The sequence below is a fragment of the Leuresthes tenuis genome, unplaced genomic scaffold (assembly GCF_036924035.1).
Source record: "Leuresthes tenuis unplaced genomic scaffold, fLeuTen1.0.hap1 SCAF_13, whole genome shotgun sequence".
Taxonomy (NCBI): domain Eukaryota; kingdom Metazoa; phylum Chordata; class Actinopteri; order Atheriniformes; family Atherinopsidae; genus Leuresthes; species Leuresthes tenuis.
This window is the reverse complement of record NW_027325367.1, coordinates 24787252-24801898: the sequence shown is the minus strand read 5'-3', so window position 1 is coordinate 24801898 and position 14647 is coordinate 24787252.

Genomic DNA, 14647 nt, shown 5'->3' with positions numbered 1-14647 from the left:
ACAATCTGAAAACCGCTTTTCAATGCAAGTATTACAGTGAAGAGATAAGAAGCAATACAATGTCCAAAATAAATCCAGGAAGAACAGACTGTTTAAAACTAAACATTAGAACCAGTTTGTTGTTGAATTAAGATTTAACAGCTCTCTTAAAAAGTCAGACAAACAAACATAGCATTTAAATCTCTGATCCTTTAATTGAAAAACTGCCTGAACAAAAGATGTTCTACAAATTGAGACTTTATGATTTCCACCTGAAGCAGGTCTGAGACCGGACAGTCAGATCATATGACATATTAGAAAATATCGGGATTTAACAGCAAGGTCAGGCAGATAGGTGTCAGACAGTTTCTTACCATCTTAAAGCATTAAAGGTTAGCCTTTATTGTGTTAGAGATCACAGTAACATGACTTAAAATTTAGCTGATCTAAATACTTCTCCTCTGCTTATTTTCACCAATTCTGAGTTAATATTTATCATCAGTATTTATAATTGATCTCATTAAACCATTTAACTATTTAACTGCAGCAGATCTATGAATCAATGGATCTGTTATCTTAACAGAGCAGCAACGTGCTTTATATAAAGCTTAAAAGTGAGTTAGATTATTAGGAAATTAACAAAAACACGGCAATAAAAGGCACAACGAGAGTCAGATATCACCAATGAGTTTCTTGAAGAAGAAAACTCTAAAAGAAATTTAAAGACAGCTGCAGTAAGTCTGAGTCAAAACAAGTCAAGTCAAGGTTTGTTTTCATGGCACATTTAAAAACAGCCACAGCAACCAGAGAGCTGTACAGCTGAACACTATATTAATATGTGTGTCGGGCTTGGAAGTCAGTTTTGGGGGCTTGCGGGTGGGGATGTCTTGCGGTGTGGGGCGGGGTCCCTTAGGTGCCTTGGGGTGGTGGCTGCTGGCTCTGTACCGGGTGGCCGGGCCGCTCTGGCGTGAGTGGTGGTGCTGGGCCTGGGCCCTGGTGGCTGGGCGCTGCCTTGCGCCCGGGGGGTTAGGTTGCCCTGGACATGCCACAGTATGGGTGGGTTGGTGCAGGTCCTGGTGCAAGGCTTGTTGCTCTGGGACCTCCAGGGTGTCCGCAGGTGGTTGTTATCTTAAGGGTGTTGGGGCGTGCGGTGGGGGGGGTGCTTATCCCCTGTTGGGGGGGGGCCTGGGTGATGGTGGGTCTCAGGCCCAGGCTGCTGCGTCTGGTGTGACCGGGTGGTTTATTTGTTGTTGTTTGTTTGTTTGTTTGTAGAGGTCCTCCGGGGTGGGGTGGGGCGGGGTGGGTACCTTCTGGGAGTACAGTAGCTCCCGGAATATGGTTGCTGCAGGCCCCGAGTCTGGCCTGTGTTGGGTCCCAGGTAGCGGGGGTGCCTATTGCAGCCAGTCCCTGGCTGCCCTCTCCGGGGGAGAGTAGCTGCCCCGGTATATATCCCCATACCACTCTCCCTTTTGGCTCCTGTACACAGCACACACTCACACATGAAGGGTTTTGGGGGCGTGTGTATTCTGTGGGGTGTAGTGGATGGGGTCACGTAGGTGGTCCCCTTGGCTGCACTCTGCAGTTCCCCGCCCCTGTTTTAATTACACCTTAGACATCACTACTTATCAAACACACACACACACATTAGGTCTTGCGGGGTGGTTGCACCGAATGGCATCTGGTGGGCGGGGCTCATTGGGTATGTAGGCTGCCCAGAGGGCCGCGCTACCAGTTCTACAAGGTTGGTCACACCCCTGCTTCCTGGTTGCAGCTCGGGCAGGAGTGGCCAGGAGGAATTAATTATTCTACTGGTTCAGGGTCTGTGGTGGCTGGGGGGCTGCTGGCCCCCTGGTGTGCCCGCTGCACTACACCCCAGCAGAGTCGAGGGAGGTAGGATGTGTGGATGTGTGGATGTATGGGACGTGAAAGTGTGTGTGGTAATGATTGGGCCTATTGGGCCTAACCTATTGTCTAAGGAATAGTGCTGAAAATGAGGTAAATCTAATCCACCACTGTCCTTGGTCTTCTGTAGGATTTTTAAACTAATACGTGGTGGTTTGTTTTTCCACAGAAATTTGGAGATGCATGAATCTAGTGACTTAAACCAAGTAGCAGATGGTTTTATGGGGATCATTGAGAACAAATAGTTAACTTTTGGTAGTATCATCATTTTAATGGATGTAACTCTCCCCATAAGTGATATAGGTAAGGACTTCCAACGAGAGATCGTCCTCTACTGTCTTTAATAATTGCACATAATTTAGCTTTGTTAGCTCTGAGAGCCTGGAGGAAATGTTTATGCCTAAATATCTAATATTTCCTGACTGTAAAGTGATCGCAGGTATATTATGGACCCTACAGTTAATGGGCAGAACTGTGGTCTTAGACCAGTTGATAGAGTAGTCAGAAAGTGCTGAGAATTTATTTATGAGTGTGATCGTGTGACTGAGAGACGTCTGTGAGTTCTGAAGGAAAAGTAATACATCATCAGCATAAAGACTTATTTTATGCTCAATATTTTGGGATTAATTACTCACAAACGGGTAAGAAAAGGTAGTATTGCCAGACCATACATGATCAAAACAGGGAGCGGAGGTGGTTCAGCTGCAAGGTGTGAATGTCTGACTATAGTTTGTAAAAACCGGGTAAGATAAGGTGCGAATGCCCGACAATGTATGATCAAAAGAGGGAGCGGAGGTTTTCGGCTGCAAGAAGGTCTGAATGTCCACCCAAAATTCCTGAAAAATGGGTAAAAAAAGGGTGCGAATGCCAAACCATGCATCATCAAAAGCAGGAGTGGATGTGTTCGGCTACAAGAAGATTTGAATGTCCATCAATAATTGCTTTAAAACATGAAAGAAAATTTTCGAATATCAAACCGCACATGATCATAAGCGGGAGAGGAGTTGTTCAGCTGCAAGAAGGTGTGAATGTCCACCCATAATTACTGAAAAATGGGTAAGAAAAGGTGAAAATGCCCAACCATACATCATCAAAAGCAGGATTGGATGTGTTCGGCTACAAGAAGGTTTGAATGTCCGACCATAGTTTGTAAAAAGCGGGTAAGAAAAGGTTCGAATGCCCGAACATAGACCATCAAAAGAGGGAGCGGAGGTGTTCCGCTGTAAGAAGGTGTAAATGTCCGACCATAGTTGGTAAAAAGCGGGTAAGAAAAGGTTAAAATACCCGACTGTACACAATCAATAGCGGGAGCGGAGTTGTTTGGCTACAAGAAGGTGTGAAAGTCCAACAAAGGTTTGTAAAAAGCGGGTAAGAAAAGGTTCGAATGCCCGAATATATACCATCAAAAGTGGAAATGGATGTGTTCGGCTGCAAGAAGGTGTGAACGTCCGACCAAAGTTTGTAAAAAGCAGTTAAGAAAAGGTTCGAATATCCAACCAAACATAATCAAAAGCGGGAGCAGAGCTGTTCGACTGCAAGTAGGTGTGAATGTCAGATCATAATTTGCAAAAAGCTGATGAGAAAGGGTGAGAATGCCCGGCTATACACCATCAAATGCGGGAGCGGAAGTGTTCGGCTGTGAGTAGGTGTGAATGTCCAACCATAATTGCGGAAAAATGTGTTAGAAGAGACTAGAATGCCGGACAAGACATCATCAAATGCGGGAGCGGAGTTGTTCGGCTGTGAGTAGGTGTGAATCTCCGAGCATAGTTTGTAAAAAGGGGGTAAGAATAGGTTCGAATGCCCGAACACACACTATCAAAACAGGGAGCTGAGGTGGCTCAGCTGCAAGGTGTGAATGTCTGACTATAGTTTGTAAATAAGGTGCGAATGCCCAACAATGTATAATCAAAAGAGGGAGCGGAGGTTTTCGGCTACAAGAAGGTTTGAATGTCCGACCATAGTTTGTAAAAAGCGGGTAAGAAAAGGTTCAAGCGCCTGACTATACACCATCAAAAGCGGGAGCAGAGGTGTTCCGCTGTAAGACGGTGTGAATGTCCGACCATATTTGGTAAAAAGCGGGTAAGAAAAGGTTAAAATACCCGACTGTACACAATCAATAGCGGGAGAGGAGGTGTTCAGCTGCAAGAAGGTGTGAATGTCCACCCATAATTACTGAAAAATGGGTAAGAAAAGGTGCGAATGCCCAACCATACATTATCAAAAGCAGGTGTGAATGTCAGATCATAATTTGCAAAAAGCTGATGAGAAAGGGTGAGAATGCCCGACTATACACCATCAAATGCGGGAGCGGAGTTGTTCGGCTGTGAGTAAGTGTGAATCTCCGACCATAATTGCTGAAAAATGTGTTAGAAAAGGTAAGAATGCCGGTCCATACATCATCAAAAGCGGGAGAGGTGGTGTTCGGCTGCAAGTAGGTGTGAATGTCCAGCCATAATTACTAACAAACGGGTAGGAAAAGGTAGTATTGCCATACCATATATGATCAAAACAGGGAGCGGAGGTGGTTCAGCTGCAAGAAGGTGTGAATGTCCGACTAAAGTTCAAATATATTAACAAAAGCGGGAGGAGAGGTCTTCGGATGAGAGTGGTTGAGAATTTCCAACCATAATCTATAAAATGCGGTGAAAAAAAGGTGTGATAGAACACTAAAAGGTGGAGCGGAAGTGTTCGGCTGAAAGAAGGTGTGAATGTCCTACTATATTTGGTGAAAAGCAGGTGAAGCAAGGTCTGAATGCCCAACCTTACATCATCAAAAGCGAGATCAGAGGTGTTTGGCTGCATGAAGGCCATAGTTTGCCAAAAGCGGGTAAGCTGCAAATGACCGACTAAATATCAACAAAAGGTCTTCGGATGCAACTGGGTGTGAATATCCCACCATACAAGTATGGTGGAGAGGAAGCTGTGAAAAGCCGACCATAGTTGGCAAAAAGCGGGTGAAAAAAAGGTGCGAATGTCCAACCATACATGATCAAAACAGGGAGCGGAGGGGTTTGGCTGTGACAAGGTGTGAATGTCCACCCAAAATTAATGAAAAGTGGGCAACAAGTAGGTTTGAATGCCCAACCATACATCATCAAAAGCAGGAGTGGATGTGTTCGGCTACAAGAAGGTTTGAATGTCCGAGCATAGTTTGTAAAAAGCGGGTAAGAAAAGGTTCGAATGCCCAAACATACACCATCAAAAGAGGGAACGGAGGTGTTCCGCTGTAAAAAGGTGTGAATGTCCGACCATAGTTGGTAAAAAACGGGTAAGAAAAGGTTAAAATACCCGACTGTCACAATCAATAGCGGGAGCGGATGTGTTTGGCTACAAGAATGTGTGACAGTCCGACCATGGTTTGTAAAAAACGGGTAAGAAAAGGTGCGAATGCCCGACAATGTATGATCAAAAGAGGGAGCGGAGGTTTTCGGCTACAAGAAGGTTTGAATGTCCGACCATAGTTTGTAAAAAGCGGGTAAGAAAAGGTTCAAATGCCTGACTATACACCATCAAAAGCGGGAGCGGAGGTGTTCCGCTATAAGACGGTGTGAATGTCCGACCATAGTTGGTAAAAAGCGGGTAAGAAAAGGTTAAAATACCTGACTGTACACAATCAATAGCGGGAGCGGAGTTGTTCGGCTACAAGAAGGTGTGAAAGTTCAACCATGGTTTGTAAAAAGCTGGTAAGAAAAGGTTCGAATGCCCAACAATGTATGATCAAAAGAGGGAGCGGAGGTGTTCGGCTGCAAGAAGGTCTGAATGTCCAACCATAATTTGTAAAAACCGGGAAGGAAAGGCTCGAAAGCCCGACTATACACCATCAAAAGCGGGAGCAGAGTGGTTCAGCTGCAAGAAGGTCTGAGTGTCCATCAATAATTGCTTTAAAACATGAAAGAAAATTTTCGAATATCATCCGCACATGATCATAAGAAGGAGAGGAGGTGTTCAGCTGCAAGAAGGTGTGAATGTCCACCCATAATTCCTGAAAAATGGGTAAAAAAAGGTGCGAATGCCCAACCATACATTATCAAAAGCAGGTGTGAATGTCAGATCATAATTTGCAAAAAGCTGATGCGAAAGGGTGAGAATGCCCGACTATACACCATCAAATGCGGGAGCGGAGGTGTTCGGCTCTGAGTAGGTGTGAATGTCCGACCATAATTGCTGAAAAATGTGTTAGAAAAGGAAAGAATGCCGGACCATACATCATCAAAAGCGAGAGAGGTGGTGTTCGGCTGCAAAAAGGTGTAAATGTTCGACTAAAGTTTGTAAAAAGCGGGTAAGACATGGTGCGAATGCCTGACAAGGTATGATCAAAAGCAGGAGCGGAGGTGTTCAGCTGCAAGAAGGTCTAAATGTCCATCAATAATTGCTAGAAAACATGAAAGAAAATTTTCGAAAATCAAACCGCACATGATCATAAGTGGGAGAGGAGGTGTTCAGCTGCAAGAAGGTGTGAATGTCCACCCATTATTCCTGACAAATGGGTAAAAAAAAGGTGCGAATGCCCAACCATACATCATCAAAAGCAGGAGTGGATGTGTTCGGCTACAAGAAGGTGTGAACGTCCAACCAAAGTTTGTAAAAAGCAGTTAAGAAAAGGTTTGAATATCCAACCAAACATAATCAAAAGCGGGAGCATAGCTTTTCGACTGCAAGTAGGTGTGAATGTCAGATCATAATTTGCAAAAAGCTGATGAGAAAGGGTGAGAATATCCGACTGCACACCATCAAATGCGGGAGCGGAGTTGTTCGGCTGTGAGTAGGTGTGAATCTCCGACCGTAATTTCTGAAAAATGTGTTAGAAAAGGTAAGAATGCCGGTCCATACATCATCAAAAGCGAGAGAGGTGGTGTTCGGCTGCAAGTAGGTGTGAATGTCCAGCCATAATTACTCACAAACGGGTAAGAAAAGGTAGTATTGCCAGACCATACATGATCAAAACAGGGAGCGGAGGTGGTTCAGCTGCAAGAAGGTGTGACTGTCCGACTAAAGTTCAAATATATTAACAAAAGCGGGAGGAGAGGTCTTCGGATGAGAGTGGTTGAGAATTTCCTACCATAATCTATAAAAATCGGTGAAAAAAAGGTGTGATAGAACACTAAAAGGTGGAGCGGAAGTGTTCGGCTGCAAGAAGGTTTTAATGTCCGACTATATTTGGTGAAAAGCAGGTGAAGCAAGGTCTGAATGCCCAACCTTACATTATCAAAAGCGAGATCAGAGGTGTTTGGCTGCAAGAAGGCCATAGTTTGCCAAAAGCGGGTAAGCTGCGAATGACCAACTAAATATCAACAAAAGTGGGGGCGGAGGTCTTCGGATGCAACTGGGTGTGAGTATCCCACCATACAAGTATGGTGGAGAGGAAGCTGTGAACAGCCGACCATAGTTTGCAAAAAGCGGGTGAGAAAAGGTGCGAATGTCCAACCATACATGATCAAAACAGGGAGCGGAGGTGTTTGGCTGTGACAAGGTGTGAATGTCCACCCAAAATTAATGAAAAGCGGGTAAAAAGTAGGTTTGAATGCCCAAGCATACATCATCAAAAGAAGGAGTGGATGTGTTCGGCTACAAGAAGGTTTGAATGTCCGAGCATAGTTTGTAAAAAGCGGGTAAGAAAAGATTCGAATGCCCAAACATACACCATCAAAAGAGGGAGCGGAGGTGTTCCGCTGTAAGAAGGTGTGAATGTCCGACCATAGTTGGTAAAAAGTGGGTAAGAAAAGGTTAAAATACCCGACTGTACACAATCAATAGCGGGAGCGGATGTGTTTGGCTACAAGAATGTGTGAAAGTCCGACCATGGTTTGTAAAAAACGGGTAAGAAAAGGTGCGAATGCCCGACAATGTATGATCAAAAGAGGGAGCAGAGGTTTTTGGCTACAAGAAGGTTTGAATGTCCGACCATAGTTTGTAAAAAGCGGGTAAGAAAAGGTTCCAATGCCTGACTATACACCATCAAAAGCGGGAGCGGAGGTGTTCCGCTGTAAGACGGTGTGAATGTCCAACCATAGTTGGTAAAAAGCGGGTAAGAAAAGGTTAAAATACCCGACTGTATACATTCAATAGGGGGAGCGGAGTTGTTTGGCTACAAGAAGGTGTGAAAGTCCAACCATGGTTTGTAAAAAGCTGGTAAGAAAAGTTCGAATGCCCGAATATATACCATCAAAAGCGGAAGCGGAAGTGTTCGGCTGCAAGAAGGTGTGAACGTCCGACCAAAGTTTGTAAAAAGCAGTTAAGAAAAGGTTCGAATATCCAACCAAACATAATCAAAACCGGGAGCAGAGCTGTTCGACTGCAAGTAGGTGTGAATGTCCAGCCATAATTACTCACAAACGGGTAAGAAAAGGTAGTATTGCCAGACCATACATGATCAAAACAGGGAGCTGAGGTGGTTCAGCACCAAGGTGTGAATGTCTGACTATAGTTTGTAAAAAGCGGTAAGATATGGTGCGAATGCCTTACAATGTATAATCAAAAGAGGGAGCAGAGGTTTTCGGCTACAAGAAGGTTTGAATGTCCGACCATAGTTTGTAAAAAGCGGGTAAGAAAAGGTTCGAATGCCTGATTATACACCATCAAAAGCGGGAGCGGAGATGTTCCGCTGTAAGACGGTGTGAATGTCCGACCATAGTTGGTAAAAAGTGGGTAAGAAAAGGTTAAAATACCCGACTGTACACAATCAATAGCGGGAGCGGATGTGTTTGGCTACAAGAATGTGTGAAAGTCCGACCATGGTTTGTAAAAAACGGGTAAGAAAAGGTGCGAATGCCCGACAATGTATGATCAAAAGAGGGAGCGGAGGTTTTTGGCTACAAGAAGGTGTGAATGTCCGACCATAGTTGGTAAAAAGCGGGCAAGAAAAGGTTAAAATACCCGACTGTACACAATCAATAGGGGGAGCGGAGTTGTTCGGCTACAAGAAGGTGTGAAAGTCCAACCATGGTTTGTAAAAAGTTGGTAAGAAAAGGTTCGAATGCCCGAATATATACCATCAAAAGCGGAAGCGGAGGTGTTCGGCTGCAAGAAGGTGTGAACGTCCGACCAAAGTTTGTAAAAAGCAGTTAAGAAAAGGTTCGAATATCCAACCAAACATAATCAAAAGCGGGAGCAGAGCTGTTCGACTGCAAGTAGGTGTGAATGTCCAGCCCTAATTACTCACAAACGGGTAAGAAAAGGTAGTATTGCCAGACCATACATGATCAAAACAGGGAGCTGAGGTGGTTCAGCACCAAGGTGTGAATGTCTGACTATAGTTTGTAAAAAGCGGGTAAGATAAGGTGCGAATGCCCGACAATGTATAATCAAAAGAGGGAGCAGAGGTTTTCGGCTACAAGAAGGTTTGAATGTCCGACCATAGTTTGTAAAAAGCGGGTAGGAAAAGGTTCAAATGCCTGACTCTACACCATCAAAAGTGGGAGCGGAGAGGTTCCGCTGTAAGACGGTGTGAATGTCCGACCATAGTTGGTAAAAAGTGGGTAAGAAAAGGTTATAATACCCGACTGTACACAATCAATAGCGGGAGCGGAGTTGTTCGGCTACAAGAAGGTGTGAAAGTCCAACCATCGTTTGTAAAAAGCTGGTAAGAAAAGGTTCGAATGCCCGAATATATACCATCAAAAGCGGAAGCGGAGGTGTTCGGCTGCAAGAAGGTGTGAACGTCCGACCAAAGTTCGCAAAAAGCAGTAAAGAAAAGGTTCGAATATCCAAACATAATTAAAAGCGAGAGAGATTGTGTTCAGCTGCAAGTAGGTGTGAATATCCAGCCATAATTACTCACAAACGGGTAAGAAAATGTAGTATTGCCAGACCATACATGATCAAAACAGGAAGCGGAGGTGGTTTAGCTGCAAAAAGGGGTGAATGTCCAACTAAAGTTCAAATATATTAACAAAAGCGGGAGGAGAGGTCTTCGGATTAGAGTGGTTGAGAATTTCCAACCATAATCTATAAAATGCGGTGAAAAAAAAAAAGGTGTGAAGTAATGAATTTTATAGCAAAATCCGAAATCCTGCATAACTCCGCAAAAGGAACGTATTGCTCAACCAAAGGGTAATATGAGGAACTTTATGCTTGATACATTTTAGACATGGATAACTATGAAGGACAAAGCAATTTTAACTTGGTTTGAGCAAAGCAATTCATTTTATAGGAAAATCCGAAATCGTGCAGGACTCATGAAAGTAAGCTTATTCTCGGATTCCTGATCCTCCAGTGTTGCTCTTTCCTATACTGCAAAATAAAGCCTTGTTCTTTGTTGAAATCGATATAGACATTGATAAATATGAAGGACAAAGCAGTTTCCACTTTGTTTGAGTGAAGGAATTAATTTTATAGCAAAATCCCAAATCAAGCAGAACGTATGAAAATAAGCTTGTTTTCGGATTCCTGATCCTTCAGTGTTGCTATTTCTTCTACTGCAAAATACAATGTTGTTCTTTGTTGAAGTAAATCTAGACATTGATAAATATGAAGGACAAAGCAGTTTTCACTTGGTTTGAGTGAAGGAATTCATTTTATACATAAAATCCCAAATCATGCAGAACGTATGAAAATAAGCTTATTCTCGGATTCCTGATCCTTCAGTGTTGCTTTTTCTTCTACTGCAAAATACAATGTTGTTCTTTGTTGAAGTCGATCTAGACATTGATAAATATGAAGGACAAAGCAGTTTTAACTTGGTTTGAGTGAAGGAATTCATTTTATACATAAAATCCCAAATCATGCAGAACGTATGAAAATAAGCTTATTCTCGGATTACTGATCCTTCAGTGTTGCTCTTTCTTCTACTGCAAAATCCAGTGTTGTTCTTTGTTGAAGTCAATCTAGACATTGATAAATATGAAGGACAAAGCAGTTTTAACATAGTTTGAGTGAAGGCATTCATTTATAGTAAAATCAATAATCGTGCAGAACTCATGAAAATAAGCTTATTCTCGGATTCCTAAAACTTTTGATTTGCTCTTTCTTTACTGCAAAGTACAAAGTTGTTCTTTGTTGAAGTCGATCTAGACATTGATAAATATGAAGGACAAAGCAGTTTTCACTTGGTTTGAGTGAAGGATTTGCAGCTGAAAACCTCCCGCTCCCGCTTTTGATTGTGTATAGTCGGGCTTTCGAGCCTTTTCTTACCCGGTTTTTAGAAATTATGGTTGGACATTCAGACCTTGCAGCCGAAGACCTCCACTCCCTCTTTTGATCATACATTGTCGGGCATTCGCACCTTGTCTTACCCGCTTTTTACAAACTATAGTCAGACATTCACACCTTGCAGCTGAACCACCTCAGCTCCCTGTTTTGATCATGTATGGTCGGGCAATACTACCTTTCCTTACCCGTTTTTGAGTAATTATGGCTGGACATTCACACCTACTTGCAGTCGAACAGCTCTGCTCCCGCTTTTGATGGTATATATTCGGGCATTCGAACCTTTTCTTAACTACTTTTTGCAAACTTTGGTCGGACGTTCACACCTTCTTGCAGCAGAACACCTCCGCTTCCGCTTTTGATGGTATATATTCGGGCATTCGAACCTTTTCTTACCAGCTTTTTACAAACCATGGTTGAACTTTCACACCTTCTTGTAGCCGAACAACTCCGCTCCCGCTATTGATTGTGTACAGTCAGGTATTTTAACCTTTTCTTACCCGCTTTTTACCAACTATGGTCGGACATTCACACCGTCTTACAGCGGAACACCTCCGCTCCCGCTTTTGATGGTGTATAGTCAGGCATTTGAACCTTTTCTTACCCGCTTTTTACAAACTATGGTCGGACATTCAAACCTTCTTGTAACCGAAAACCTCCGCTCCCTCTTTTGATCATACATTGTCGGGCATTAGCACCTTTTCTTACCAGCTTTTTACAAACCATGGTTGAACTTTCACATCTTTTAGTAGCCGAACAACTCCGCTCCCGCTATTGATTGTGTACAGTCGGGTATTTTAACCTTTTCTTACCCGTTTTTTACCAACTATGGTCGGACATTCACACCTTCTTACAGCGGAACACCTCCGCTCCCTCCTTTGATGGTGTATGTTCGGGCATTCGAACCTTTTCTTACCCGCTTTTTACAAACTATGGTCAGACATTCAAACCTTCTTGTAGCCGAACATATCCACTCCTGCTTTTGATGATGTATGGTTGGGCATTCGAACCTACTTGTTGCCCGCTTTTCATTAATTATGGGTGGACATTCACACCTTGTCTCAGCCAAACACCTCCGCTCCCTGTTTTGATCATGTATGGTTTGACATTCGCACCTTTGCTTACCCTCTTTTTATACTGATTGCTCAAGATTAAGTTGTTCTTTCTCAAACTACAAAATTTTTTTAATTGTTGAAACTTGATTTGAAGTGGATAAATAAGGAAGACAAACAGTTTTAAATCAGGCTGATAGCAATTAATTTTATAGCAAAATCTGCATTTCGTCATTTGTCGAGAGATGCTTATTGCTGAAGAAGTTCTTTCTCATTCTACAAAGTACAACGTTGTTTATCATTGAAACTTGATTAGACATGAATAAATATGAAGGACAAAGCAGTCTTAACTTGGTTTGAGTTAAGGAATTCGTTTTATAGGAGAATCCGAATTCGTGCATAACTCGTAAAATAGAGCTTATTTTCGGATTCCTGAAGAATGAGTCTGGTTCTTTCTCATAATACAAAGTTTGTTGTTTATTGTTGAAACTTCATCAGACCGTTAGATATAGTCGGACTCACCTCGACGCACGGCTTGGGATCTGGAACCAGTACTCTTGAGAGGGGTTGGACTCTCTTCCACTCTGGAGTTGCCCGTGGTGAGAGGCGCAGAGCAGGTGTGGGCATACTTATTGCCCCCCGGCTGTGTGCCAGTACATTGGGGTTTACCCTAGTGAACGAGAGGGTAGCCTCCCTCCGCCTTGGGTGGGGGGACGAGTCCTGACTGTTGTTTGTGCCTATGCGCCAAACATCAGTTCAGAGTACCTACCCTTTTTGGAGTCTCTGGGGGAGGCACTGGAGAATGCTCCTACCGGAGACTCCCTCATTCTGCTGGGGGACTTCAATGCTCACGTGGGCAATGACAGTGAGACCTGGAGGGGTGTGATTGGGAGGAACGGCCCCCCCGATCTGAATCAGAGTGGTGTTATGTTGTTGGACTTCTGTGCCAGTCATAGACTGTCCATAACGAACACCATGTTCAGGCATAAGGGTGTCCATATGTGCACTTGGCACCAGGACACCCTTGGCCGCAGTTCGATGATCGACTTTGTGGTTGTATCGGACTTGCGGCCGTATGTCCTGGACACTCGGGTGAAGAGAGGGGCGGAGCTGTCAACTGATCACCACCTGGTGGTGAGTTGGCTCCGCTGGTGGGGGAGGATGCCGATCAGACCTGGCAGGCCCAAACGTATTGTGAGGGTCTGCTGGGAGCGTTTGTCAGAATCCCCCGTCAGAAGGAGCTTTAACTCCCACCTCCGGCAGAGCTTCAACCATATTTGAGGTGGGGGACATTGAATGGGCCATGTTCCGTGACTCCATTGCCGAGGCAGCTGGTCGGAGTTGTGGCCGTAAGGTGGTCGGTGCCTGTCGTGGCGGCAACCCTCCAACCTGCTGGTGGACACCAGTGGTGAGGGAAGCCGTCAATCTGAAGAAGGAGTCCTATCGGGCCTTTTTGGCCAGTGGGACCCTGGAAGAAGCTGATAGGTACCGACGGGCCAGATGGGCCACGGCTTCGGCGGTTGCTGAGGCAAAAACTCGGGCCTGGGAGGAGTTCGGTGAGACCATGGAGAATGATTTCCGGACGGCCTCAAAAAGATTCTGGTCCACCATCCGGCGTCTCAGGGGGGGGGAGCGGCTCACAGTCAACACTGTTTACAGTGGGGACGGGGCTTTGCTGACCTCAACTAGGGATGTTGTGAGTCAGTGGGGGGAGTACTTCGAGGAACTCCTCAATCCTACCAACACGTGCTCGGAAGAGGCAGAGTCGGAGAGCTTGGAGACGGGGCCTCCCATTTCTGGGGCTGAGGTTGCCGAGTTGGTTAAAAAGCTCCTCGGTGGCAAGGCCCCGGGGGTGGATGAGGTCCGTCCTGAGTTTCTCAAGGCTCTGGATGTTGTAGGGCTGTCTTGGCTGACACGCCTCTGCAGTATCGCGTGGACATCGGGGACAGTGCCTCTGGACTGGCAGATTGGGGTGGTGGTCCCCCTCTTTAAAAAGGGGGACCGGAGGGTGTGTTCCAACTATAGGGGTATCACACTCCTCAGCCTCCCTGGTAAGGTCTATTCGGGGGTATTGGAGAGGAGGATCCGTCGGATAATCGAGCCTCGGATTCAGGAGATGCAGTGTGGCTTTCGTCCTGGCCGTGGAACAGTGGACCAGCTCTATACCCTCGGCAGGATCCTGGAGGGTGCATGGGAGCTCGCCCAACTAGTCTACATGTGTTTTGTGGACTTGGAGAAAGCGTTCGACCGTGTCCCTCGTGGAGTCCTGTGGGGGGTGCTCCGGGAATATGGAGTGCCGGACCCCTTGATAGGGGCCCTTCGGTCTCTGTATGACCGGTGCCAGAGTTTGGTCCGCATTGCAGGCAGCAAGTCGGATACGTTTCCGGTGAGAGTTGGACTCCGTCAGGGCTGCCCTTTGTCACCGATTCTGTTCCTAACTTTTATGGACAGAATTTCTAGGCGGAGCCAGGGCGTTGAGGGTGTCCCATTTGGCGACCTCAGAATCGGGTCTCTGCTTTTTGCAGATGATGTGGTTCTGTTAGCGTCGTCAGGCCGTGACCTTCAGC